Genomic DNA, 12465 nt, shown 5'->3' with positions numbered 1-12465 from the left:
TAATCAAATATTTCAAATCTTCATAAACAAGGGGCATTTCTCTTTGTTCTATAGCATGTAATTTTTTCCCTTACACTAGGGACATTTTTAAAATTAAAAAAAAAAAACTGTGTTCAACTATCTTCAGTGCAGTTTTTCCTATCAAACTAAGGGCATTTTGTTCTCAAGCTTGATTAATGTTAATCCTAAAGGATAATGGGAACTCCAAATTTAAGGTTACCCTCTTGATAGCAATTTTTTTTTTGAAAACCCCTAAGATACAAAGAAGTTAAAAAATTCATAAAGTTTTGAAAAACCTGAGATTTAGATAGAAGCGTTTCTGATCTCATATTTGATTTTGCTAGAGATTAACTCATTACCTTTTTGCATAGAATGGAAGATAGAGCATTCTTTCTTTCCCAGATCCATTAATTCCTTATCCAATTTATTAGATTCATCTATTGTTTCCTAGATTTACTTTATGCTTAGATGCCACCGAGAATTTTCTCAGAATTATGCTTAGATGCCGCCGAGGGCTTTCTCGAAATTATGCTCAGATGCCGCCAAGGGTTTTCTCGGAATTATGGTTAGATGCAGTCAAGGGTTTTCTCAGAATTATGCTCAGATACCGCGTTTTGTCGAAATTATGCTCAGGTACTGTCGGAGGGTTTTCTCAGAATTATGCTTAGTTTTACGCTTAGATTATGTTTAGATTATGCTCAGTTTATGCTGAATTTTATTCTCAGTTTTATGCTCAGATTTTATTTAATTTATGCTCAGATCTAGCTCAAACCATCTTTGAGATTTATCTCAGATTTTGAGTACACACAGTTGCACATTTTTAGTCAGGGAGAATTTTCTAAAATTCAAGGATCTGACACTGTCAGTGAGAGTTCGCGCTCGAAAACTTGACAACTTTTTAGTTCGGGAAGAGTTTTACCCTCCAAGATCCGAACACCTCGACGAATTGCTAAATCAGACTGTAAAATGAACTATCACTAACTTTAGCATTTGAATATCGCACTATCTACCAAAATAGATTTGCAATCTACTTTGCTTCAACCCTCTACTAAAGAGGGGCATCTATAGACTAACCTATTTTCGCACTTGCCTAATTAATCAACTCATCAACCCGATCCCGACGATTTTCAATGATTGATGATTATTCTAATGCTTTATTTGTTATTAGAAATATTTCAGAAATTCAGATAAGGTATCTCAAACTAACAAAACTGTAGAAACCACACTACGCTAGGAAAATATAATCCCAAAAACATAGAAACCATCATTTCACAGATAAAAAGAAGTTTTACGATAAAAATCACAAAAAAATGATCAAATTATCAAAATACCCTTAACATCAAAACATCTTTAGAGCCCCCTTAAGCTTAGGAAAATCCTTTCGAATAGATAAAATAACAAAGTGACACCAAATAAAATATTTCACCAATTTTTACCAGATTCGACAAAATTACGAAAATACCCTTCATAGGGTTCACGATCATTTCATGCCATAAAATTGGTAAATGATATAAACCAATAATCCCATTGAATTCCTTATGAAAAATCAATTTCAAAATATCCCAGAATATCGAAAATCGACTAGAAACACAAAAGTTCTCTTCGGGGACAAAACGATAATTTTTTAATTTTAATTTCAAAATTAATAAATAAAATATTAATTAATGTAAAGTAAAACCTGAATAAAATTAATTTAAAAATCTAAATCAAGTCAATCTCATAAGACTTAAGTCAAAACAATCATTAAAATCCTAATCTAAAGAAACCAAGACCAAGTCAATCTCATAAGACTTAAGTCAAAACCCTAATTAAAACTCTAATATAAAAAGACCAAGTCAATCTCATAAGATTAAAGTCAAAATCCTAATTTATCTTATCTAAAAACAACCTAATCAAACACTAACTCTACCCAAAAAACTCTATAAATAGATAGTCTCCACAACTTAATTTTGCAGGTCAAAGAAAACCCTAAAAAAAGTAGGTCAAAAAGCCTTCCTAACCTTCTCAAAACCCTAATTTGAAGTCTTAACTCCTTATCTATCGTCCAAACCCTAGTTTTTGTTCACAAACTCTTAGAAACTCTTCACAAAACACCCAGAAATCCATCAAAAAAATTTTAGGAAACACTTAGATCTAAGAAGGAGGTACTTCATCTTAGAGATGTAAAGCGGATCTAGTGACAGAAACAAAACGATGAGTATCTTATGAAGAACTATTATACCAGTTCTGAGGGAATAAATCGTTGCGATCCTATAGGTATATTTTCTTTTTATCCTTTTTTATTTTATTTATTTATTTTAGATTTTTTTTAGCAATGTAATCTTCTTGGGAAATAGTAGAGACCAGCGTTTACCAGGCGGGATTAATGCCTAACACCTTCTAACCTCGTAACATGATCCCCGGACTTAGTTTCTTTTTGTAGGTTAGCTGTTTTTATCCATTTTGAGTCAATGTTCGATTTCTAGATTGTAATAACTATGTGGTAATTCCTAAACCTCAAAAATCATAAGCAGATTGAGGGTGCTTTCACTATCCCTTCATTTGATACTACATGTCCTAAAAATTTCACCTTCTGAAACTAGAACTCACACTTACTAAGCTTGGTGTATATCCTATGTTCCCGCAACAATTATAGTATGATTCTGAGGTAGTTTTCATGGTCCTCCATTGACTTGGAATAAATCAGGATGTCATCTATGAATACAATGACAAATCGATCAAGATGTTCCCAAAATATCCGAGGCATGAGATCCATAAATGTTGTCGGTACATTCGTTAAACTGAAAGGCATCATTAGATACTCGAAGTGTCCTAGCCTGGTCCGAAATGCAGTCTTCGAAATGTCCGCTTCCGTGATTCTCAATTGGTGGTACCTGGATCGCAAATCGATCTTAGAAAAGTACTGGGCACCCTGCAGTTGATTAAATAGATCATCGATGCACGGAAGAATGTATTTATTCTTAATGGTTACTTGATTTAGCTTTCGGTAGTCGATGCATAATCGAAGCGACCCATTTTTCTTCTTGACATACAAAATCGGTGTTCCCCAAGGTGATGAACTCAGTCGAATAAATCCCAAGCTCATCAATTTGTGCTTTCAACTCTCTGGTTTCTACTAGGGCCATTCGATATGGTGAAATAGAAATAGGCACTGTGCCTGGCATCAAGTCAATCGAGAATTCTATCTCTCGATATGTCAATAAACCCGGTAATTCTTCTTGAAAGACATCCCCAAACTCCCTGGTTATCTCTACCATATTTATCGATTTTTTTTATCACCGGTGTTCTAAAAGTTTCCAATTGGCTATATAAAGAACCATCTTTTCTATACCTAGATCCTTAAACCTTGACTTTCGGATATCCCAACCTACTAAAGACTATTGATCTGGCAAAACAATAGACCTAGGCATGGTTCTGTACTAGACAATCCATCCCCAAGATGACATCAAAGTTGCAACAATCTAATGTCATGAGGTCGACAATTGTTTCCTGGTCCTCTATCCTAATTACACAGTTTCAACAAAGTTTATGGGCTATCTGTCGATTTCCCAATGGGGTAGATAGTTTCATCACCCGTTCCGTGTCAGAAATCTCTTAATCTAGTAACCGTGCAATCTCAGTGGAAATATAGGATCTAGAGGAACCAATATCGAATAAGACTCGAATCTTTATATTAGAAATTAAGATTGTACCTTTCAATACCTCGTTCGAAACGGGTATCTCTTCCTGGATCAGATGATAAACCCTACCTTGGGGTCTAGGAATCACCCCTGCCTGTGGATGTGATAGAGGGCGGTCTCTCCTAATATGTCCTACCTGGGCCCGTGAAAAGTATGTCAATGGTCCCGTCTGAATAGGTCTTTGTGGGGTGGGTGGTCGATAAGCTAGAGTCGGTGGTCTCGAAATCTGTCTGATTGCTTTCCTTGGCCCTCTTGGCCCTATTAGCCTCACTGGAGTCCCAACTAATCGATAGCTTAGTGGAGTAGGAGCTTGGTACTGTAGATATGCTGGTCTAGAGGCACTCGGACTCGAATACATCAACCTCTTGGCCAGATCAGATCTAGGTGGAAAAGAAGCCTGGGGTCGACTAGTCTACCCCCTCGAAGCCTACAACACCATCTCCTCTCGCTTAACCCTCTTTGCTCGACTCACTGTGTCTCTATAGTTGGCAGTCTCAATCATTGACATTTTGACCCTTAGGTAGGGTCGCAGTCCTCTGAAAAATCTATGAGCTTTCTACAAATCAGTTGGAATGAGCTCTGGTGCATATTGTGACAATCTAGTGAATCTCAGCTCATAATCTATAACGAATAGATTACTTTGCACCAACCCCGAAAATTCTTGATGTTTGATCTCTCGAGCTGTCTCGGATATGAATCGATCTAAGAACACAACTCACTCGAAAGGTTCATTGTTCAAAACATTCCTCTCGGATCGCCACCAATGGCTAGCATCCTCGTTAAATTGAAATGTAGCCACCGTTATCCACTGGTCTTTTGGGTACTGCATGACACTCAAAATCTCCCAGGTTTTCATAACCTACTCCTCGACCTTAGCCGAGTCGGAAGAACCTCCAAATCTTGGTAGACGTAGTTGTTGGAAGATCTGTAGCCACATCCCCGAATTTATCTATGTTTGGGACGGGAAAGTCCTCGCGGCCCTCGATGGTACAACCTGTGGCTGTGATCTCTATGGTGGATCTTGGAATATGATCGGTCCCCTATGAAGAAGCCTAGCACTCCCTCAACTCTGCCACCTCCTTGGCAGTCTAGCTTGTGACTTAAGCATCTCCTCTTTAAATTTGTTCTAGGACTCAGCTATCTGCCCCATAAACGACATTATCTGCACTATTGGATCAGTGGTTTGATTGGGCACTTGCTCCACCTTTACGTTATTCCAACCTCTCCCTCAGCCTCTGCCTCTACCTCGTTCGCTCATCTCGTTATGTTCATCAGCAACAAAGCATTTATCATCATATGGCAAAAGTCATTATTATAAAAGCATCAATTACTACTTTAAAAAGGGATTTAGTAATGAACACTGTTTTCATTACTAATAAACGAACCTATTCATTATTAATAAAACGAACCTAGAATCTTATCTTAGTCATACTAAGCTTTATGGACTCTAGACATGGAAGAGCTCTTAATCCCAATACAGAACTATTAATGAACTCGAATATTTAATATCACTCTAATATTTGTGGTATCAACCCACTATTCAAAATATAGTAAATCTGTATCCCATACGGATCTAATGCTATGTTATGATACCATTTGGGCGTCCCGCCAAACACTAACATAAAATCCCATGTTAGATATCGAGGCAATAGGTGGCACATCGAAATTTTGGCATGGTCTGCTCTGTTTGTGTTAGCATTCCAAGGCGTTCAACCTGTTTCACCTAATAAATAAAATCGACAATATCCTATATATACATATAAGAACATAAATAACAACAGAAGATTTATATAGATCTAGCCATGTAAGATAGATTAGAGTGCGAAATGATAAACAATATACAAGATTACTCTGAAAATCCTTGCTCTAACTTAAATCCTAATGCTCAATACAAAATTTATAATACTCTTTGTCTAACTGACACCACTAGGAGGTATAACCCCAGTACTTATCAGGTAATGAAATTTGGTCCTCTATCTGACCCACCAGATGGTCCTCACTTGTTAGTTCTATGCCCATCTTGCTAGTTGTAGGCTCTGAAACTAAAAAAATAGGAAGGAAGAGTGAGTAATAATGGTTACTCAGTAAGAAAACAAACAATTTCTGCTAATAATCTTCTCATAATATGAACAAATAAACATACTGAATCATTTTAACATATGTAAAGTTTTACAGAAGAAACTACGATTAACTAGTACATACAGCTAGGGATGAGCAACTAAACATTTTAAAATTGACATTACATCAATCAACAAATCTCACTGTAGTATTTTATTTTCATACAAATCTAATTGATCAAATGAAAACATTAAACATGCATTTCATTTTTTATACAAAAATAAGGCAACAGATACATAATACACAATGGTGGAGTAGTAAAATTAGATAGTTGGGATTCACGACTGGATCGCTCCCAGTCGGGACGTAATGTTACAATTCCTTACTGGCTTTTAGTTCCTGATTTTGTAGTCGGTCGCTGCACTTACCGTGCTTGGTTGACCAGTTATCCAACTCAAGTTGGCTGTTTGAAATGACCGTAGGCAATGGGTCTCTTTTCGATGCGTCAAAACGTTCGACTACTATAGATTGTTAGTAATTACCGACTAATCATCTTCGTCTATGCCTATCAGGTGTACATGTGATTCCCAAATATACAATCTATTCATATACAACCACCTTTACATTACAAGTTCACTAGTAAAGATAGAGAGGAATAAATCCAGATTCTAGTTGTAACTCCACTCTCATACGCATCCCATACCACGTATGAGTTTATATTCTCTACCGTACATCCTAAGATAGTATATCACTCTGGATGACATGACAGACTATCCCTTCAGGTATTTGTAGAGTCTTTGATAGTTCACAAAATAGCTACATATATATATTTTTGCATTCTTTAAAAATTATTAAGAAATTTTCTTTAAAAATAAATAAGAAATTAACATCACAGATTTGAGAATGGATATCCAGTTTCCTACCATACAACTGTGGTCACGCGACCTAAAATAAATAATAGAACAGAAAAGTAACCAATGCCTCGTGCTAAGAGAAGGTAAATAAACATGCAACTAATATCATTATTCCTCGATATCCATTCATCAATCCATATAAAGCATCACAATGTAAAATGCAGACATGACCACTCACGTGTGACTTTGACTTTTTACCGTTTCATACCCTTTTTCCTTTTTTTTTATTTTTACAATTTTTAATCTTTCGAATAAAATATCCATTTTCTAATATTCATCAACTCAATATGAGTTCATTGAATATTGAATCATTTTTTTTCGACTATTAAAATTCATTTTTATCAATAACATTGAAAAATTACAAAACTTAGATCAAAACAGGATTCGAGTAGTGCAGAGGACCCAACTGACGAAAGTAACCCAATGAAATGTCTTACCCACGTATAATTTATTATAAAGTACAATTAAACACATCAAATATTCAGGTTCTAGCGTGAATTTGAAACAATGAAAATAATTCTATATTTTAGAAATATATAACAAATTTTTGAAAAAATCCTAAATGTAATTTTCACAATCTATGATTACTAATAGAAATTGATAGTTCCTTACTATCTCTGTGCGATAGGATCAAAGTGTGTGAGTGAAAATCGAGATGATCGTACAAAAATCGAGGCAAATCAAACTTTGAGATGACTGATTTTTGAATCTGACTCGGTGGTTTCGAAGATCTCGTTGTCGTCGTCCTTTTCCCTTTTTTCGTGGAGGATGGTTAGGCCTCGAAATAGATGAAATCCGAGGTCGAAGTTATGAAATCCCCATATATATATATATATATATATATATACGACTGATTTTTGATGGATATGAGGTGAAAGAGAAAATGAAACAAAAAGATATTAGGTAGATTTTGTTGATGTCGAGACTGCGGACCTTTTTTCCTTCTACGTCGGAAGTTGAAGAGGGCCCGTTCACGACGAATCGAAGTTTGAAAGATTGGGAAAAATTAAATTTAAAAAAAAAAAACATCTTAGCTGGTTTTTGACGCGTTTGGATAATAATTAATAATGTTTTATTTTAAAATTTTATTTAGATAAATTTTAGGACAATTTCAATATTTTGCCTACTGTTTTATTCGACGATAACTTGACCATCCGAGCTCCAAAAGTAACGAGTAAATATTCTATTTTATATAATTTTTTTTCTAGATCTAATGGTATGGTCAATTTCTACAAATTCTATCTCTAACAAAAATTTACATTTTTGATCCGATGGGACCCTAAAATTGACGACATTTTTGTTTTTGACGATAATTCAACTTTTTGGACTCTGAAAATGACAAGTCAATAATCTATTTTCTATACTTTTTCATTATGAACCCAATGGTATGATCAAATCTTAACAATTCTTTCTCTTGCAAAAAGTCATTATTTTAACTTAGTCCGATTCGATAATTGAAGATTTAACAACTTTTCTTTTCAAACTCGTATTTGAGCGTGCTTACAAGCTAAAAATATTTTTTGATCATTTTGAATACAACGGTGAGGTCAGATTCCATTAAAAATAATCATAAACATCCTAAATTTTTATCCTAATTCTCACATTCAGAATTTTCTCAAATTTTTACTATTTATTTTTCCTCGAGATATGAATCGAAACTTGGGGTTTTACAATAAAAGCTAATCTGGCACAAGATTTACCACCACAAAGTTAGAGAAAATTCAATTCAAGACATGTAAAACAATTTTTTTCGCAACCAAATAGGGCCAAAAGGAAATGAATAATGTTGAAGTGACCTCAAGATTGGATCTCACATGTACACCCTGACATGAAAGTGTGCGGGAACCTTCAATACTTTTCCTTGAGATATGAGTGAAAAAGCATCTATCGTTTCTATCCTCTTTCACATCAAGATGTATGATCTGAGATCCAATCTTGAGGTCATTCCAGCATGACTCAAAAGAAAATTTATCTTAAAAAAAATCTATTTTCTTTGGACGTGTTACTGTAATGTTATTTGTTGGAGGTTGGACGTGTGTAAGTTAGACAATCTTAACCTTAATCACCTAAAAGATTGGGTCATTAAAATGGAAGATTCCGGTTGCCAACCTTGCATTCGACGAGTCACTATGTGAAAAAAGCTCATATTTGACGGTCTTAGCCCGTCAAATTTTGAGAAATTTGACGGACCCTCCTATCAAATATGCCCGTCAAATATTCTCTTGTAGAATTTTTTTTTTTTGACGGCCCTGGACTATCAAATTATTGGAGAATGGAATTAAAAAAAACAATAAAAAATCTATAGAGTATAACCGTCAAATTTAGAGGTTTAACAAACAAGAACACGGTCCTCTAATTCACCAATCACAATTAACGAAATAATATATAAAAAAAAAATCAGAAAAAGAAAAAACAAAAGAAAAATCATAAAACAAGCTCCAAACTAAACTAAATAACCCAAAATTAATATACATGTAAACCTCTTTATTAAGATCGAAAATTCTGTCGAAGCTACAAATAACTGACAATAAAGCAGTATATGATATATATATACAACTATTTATGTCACACTCCTGATTTAATTTAGAACACAAAACACAAACAATTGAAGAAGCAATAATAGATTCTAAGAGATACCTAAGAGAAAGCCTAAGAAGTAACTTTATAGACAAACTGTAAGAGAACCAACTCTCCTCAATACTATATGTGGCCCTGCAATCTTGTTGTTGATCAAACTGTGAGTGGTTGTTGCTTGCCATTCCCATCATAAGGTTCGGTGGATGCATCGGATTTCCTCTTCGAAACAACGATCCATGTCGTAACTTCCAACACTAATGCAATCCCACCCAATACACACAATACCACAATATAAGCTGTTTTCTACATTTTAGCTGGATCCAACATGTCTAGACCTTTAAACACGTTGACGATACCAAGAACAAGGATGGAGTATCCAACAATATGGTGATAAAAATTCCAGTAAATCCTGTACTTGTGCTCCTTCTTTGACCTTAGGAACAATGCGAAAATCTGCACAACACAAAGAATGATAAACTCGTTATGATTGATTAAGAAAATGTGCTTAAAATAAGAAACAATGAACAAATTAGGAACAATTATAATTACCTGCAATGTTGCGAAACAAAAGAGAGTGATCCCAACATTCCGATGAGATTTGTATACCAAACCCTTCGAATTGGCCCCGAGCTGAAGACCAGTAGCCCATCCGGCAACTCCAATAACATAGGAAGAACTCTGACAAAAGATATGAAGATAAAACCAAGCTGGATCTGCTGACTTGAATGTCCAGAGATACCTAGCAAATATGGCTCCAATTGGAAACAAAATTCCCCTACTCACTACATTCAGAATTCCATGAATCTGCCAAAAAAAAAAATAATACAAATTAGTTTTTTTTTTTTTTTTTTTTTTTAAGATCATATAACAAGGAACCAATAAGTAACAAAAACCACAAATAAACAAAATTAAGCATAAAAAAACAACTTACATTCCTCTTTTTGAGATTTGAATTTCCTCCTCTACTTTGGGTACTGTTGCTCTGCCCACTCATTAAATCAAGTTTTCCTTTCGAACACCTGCCACACTTGATTCACCGTTGCCCCCGCCATGTTCTTCGACAACACCACCGTAGCATACAGCCTCATCACACCATCTACATACTCCGCTTCATAATTTACATCTTACATCTGCTTTTGTGGAAACGAACGACTGCATATCTTCTTCCATTTCTTTTAATTGTTGCTCATGCTGCATTATGGAGCTACAACAGTCTTATGCAAGACCTCAAGTTGTTGAGTCAATTGAGACTGGAATTTCTGAACAAGAGTTCTGTTTCCATCTTCTATTTTATCCTTGCGTTCTACACACCAATCACATTGCAAAAGTTTATAGGCAATCTTCATGCCTTGTCTTTTAGTAAGATATACCCAACATTGTGTACTTCAAAACATGGACACAAACCAATTTTGGCAAACAATCCAGACACATCAGATGTTGCATTCTCTAACTCTGATCGAAGCTCAAATGCCCGCTCCATGAGTGCTTTCTCTGAAAAATAAACAATAAATGTCACTGAGGGAGGAAAGACAGAGTGAGGACCAATGCAAGATGGCAACTGTCCAACACCCCTAGCAAGATGGAAGCTATTTGAATTAAGGGTACTGGTTCAAACTATGTAAAGTAGATACAGATGTGATGAGTGTGAAAAACCAATGGAATGGTCAACATATACTTAAAGCTAAACTAAGTTGTTAACTAAATGTTCCAATCGATTACAACCTTTTCACGCACCCTTCATCCAATCCAAATAATGAGTGACAGATAAAAATATCAATGCCAAAACATCTCAAAATATTTTTTTCCAAAATTCAAGCCTAACATGGAAGTTCTCGAAGGAAACAAAAAAGAAACACCATTTCATAAAACAATCAGGAAAGGGTGCTGAAGGAAAGTGATGGAACTTTAGTCACCTGATCTGAGGAGATTAAAGATTAAGAATTTCTTTTCTTTAATCGTTGAGTTGGCCTGTCTATATCTATCCTCTAGATCGAACAATGCATGTTCAGTGTTCTCGAGTTTTTTCTATGGACACATACAGGCAACAGCAAAGACTTTAATTTCTTGCATTGAGGCAAAGCTTAAAAGAAGGTCAGGAGAATGACTATACAACAAGTCACCTGAGTCTTTTGAAGTTTTTCACTTAATTCTGCGGTCAACAGTTGCTAAGAGTTGTAAAGTTCTTGAAGTCCCATTACTTGCTGCTCACGATATACAATTAGCTGGTTAAATCTATACATATAGTAACCAAAAAGACAAATAAAAAAACCAAATACAGAGATTGTGGATTGTACCTTGTCCTTGGACTCTGAATCAAGTTCCATGCGTTCTATTTTCTCAGACATAGCCTGGAGAACAAAGTTGAAATGTCCCTCTCATTAGGAACTTCGAGAGAGAATACATTAAAGATGAATTACATGGTAAGAATCAAACCTTCTTTTCAGCTTCTTCTTGTAGATAACGATCTCGTGGTATATAGATGCCATTCTTCTCTCTTGCAGCATACACCTCTGATTAGAAAACGTAAAGCATAATTGTATAAATGAGATCCTAGTTTTGATAAAACCTTACCTAAGCATTCAATTGCTTAAGAATAATTGTTAATTAAAGCACTTACATAATACTCTTTATAATTTGAGAGATAAACAAGAGAAAAGATCAAATGAAACTACAATCAATCACCCGAACAAGGAAGCACTCACCTTGCTTAAGGCGATCAATCTCAGTGCACAAATCCTTGATCATCGTAGATTTCATCATCTTCTGATTAACTTGGAAATAGTGCGAATAGGTCAGAACAGTAGAGGTGGATCCAAGGAAAGACAGTTCAAGAGCAAAAAAGAAAGAATGGTACCACTACCAACCAATGCCAATCAAATAAACTGACCTCAGGCTTGTTCTTGATATTTTTAGCGCGGTATGCATAATCTAAGGTGCTGAGTGTCTCTTCCAAACAGTAAATAGAAGGGGATATAGTGGCAATTATGCACGTCTTTGTTTACCCTCCCAAAGAATCCCTCAATAATCTTGTTAATTTGCTATCCCTGATGTCCAAGCAAAGTTCTTCTGTAACATCAAGAAACAGGATTTTATATGCCCAGATAATCCACTGCTTTTTTTTCTGCTTATGCAGCCATGTAGGCCACTTGTAGGTGATGAGCTCATATTCAAATCGATCTTCTCATGCCATATACGGTATGACATTCGGAATGAAACCAGAGAATGACTACTCATTA

At 35.2% G+C, this 12465-nt stretch overlaps 1 pseudogene across 1 annotated transcript; it reads right to left on the bottom strand.

Moving 5' to 3' along the window:
* Positions 1-9111: 9111 nt before the first annotated feature.
* On the bottom strand, positions 9112-11974 carry LOC147391066 (cytochrome b561 and DOMON domain-containing protein At4g12980-like; annotated as a pseudogene). Its single transcript, XR_015182948.1, has 8 exons — positions 11932-11974; positions 11663-11739; positions 11524-11577; positions 11143-11254; positions 10634-10720; positions 10161-10352; positions 9779-10033; positions 9112-9682 (listed from the first exon to the last, which is right to left on the bottom strand). The product of XR_015182948.1 is annotated as a cytochrome b561 and DOMON domain-containing protein At4g12980-like (transcript).
* Positions 11975-12465: the final 491 nt, after the last annotated feature.

The sequence above is a fragment of the Akebia trifoliata genome, chromosome 11, assembly GCF_017979445.1.
Source record: "Akebia trifoliata isolate Shusen 1 chromosome 11, ASM1797944v1, whole genome shotgun sequence".
Lineage (NCBI taxonomy): Eukaryota > Viridiplantae > Streptophyta > Magnoliopsida > Ranunculales > Lardizabalaceae > Akebia > Akebia trifoliata.
This window is presented reverse-complemented; position numbering and strand designations above follow the sequence as displayed.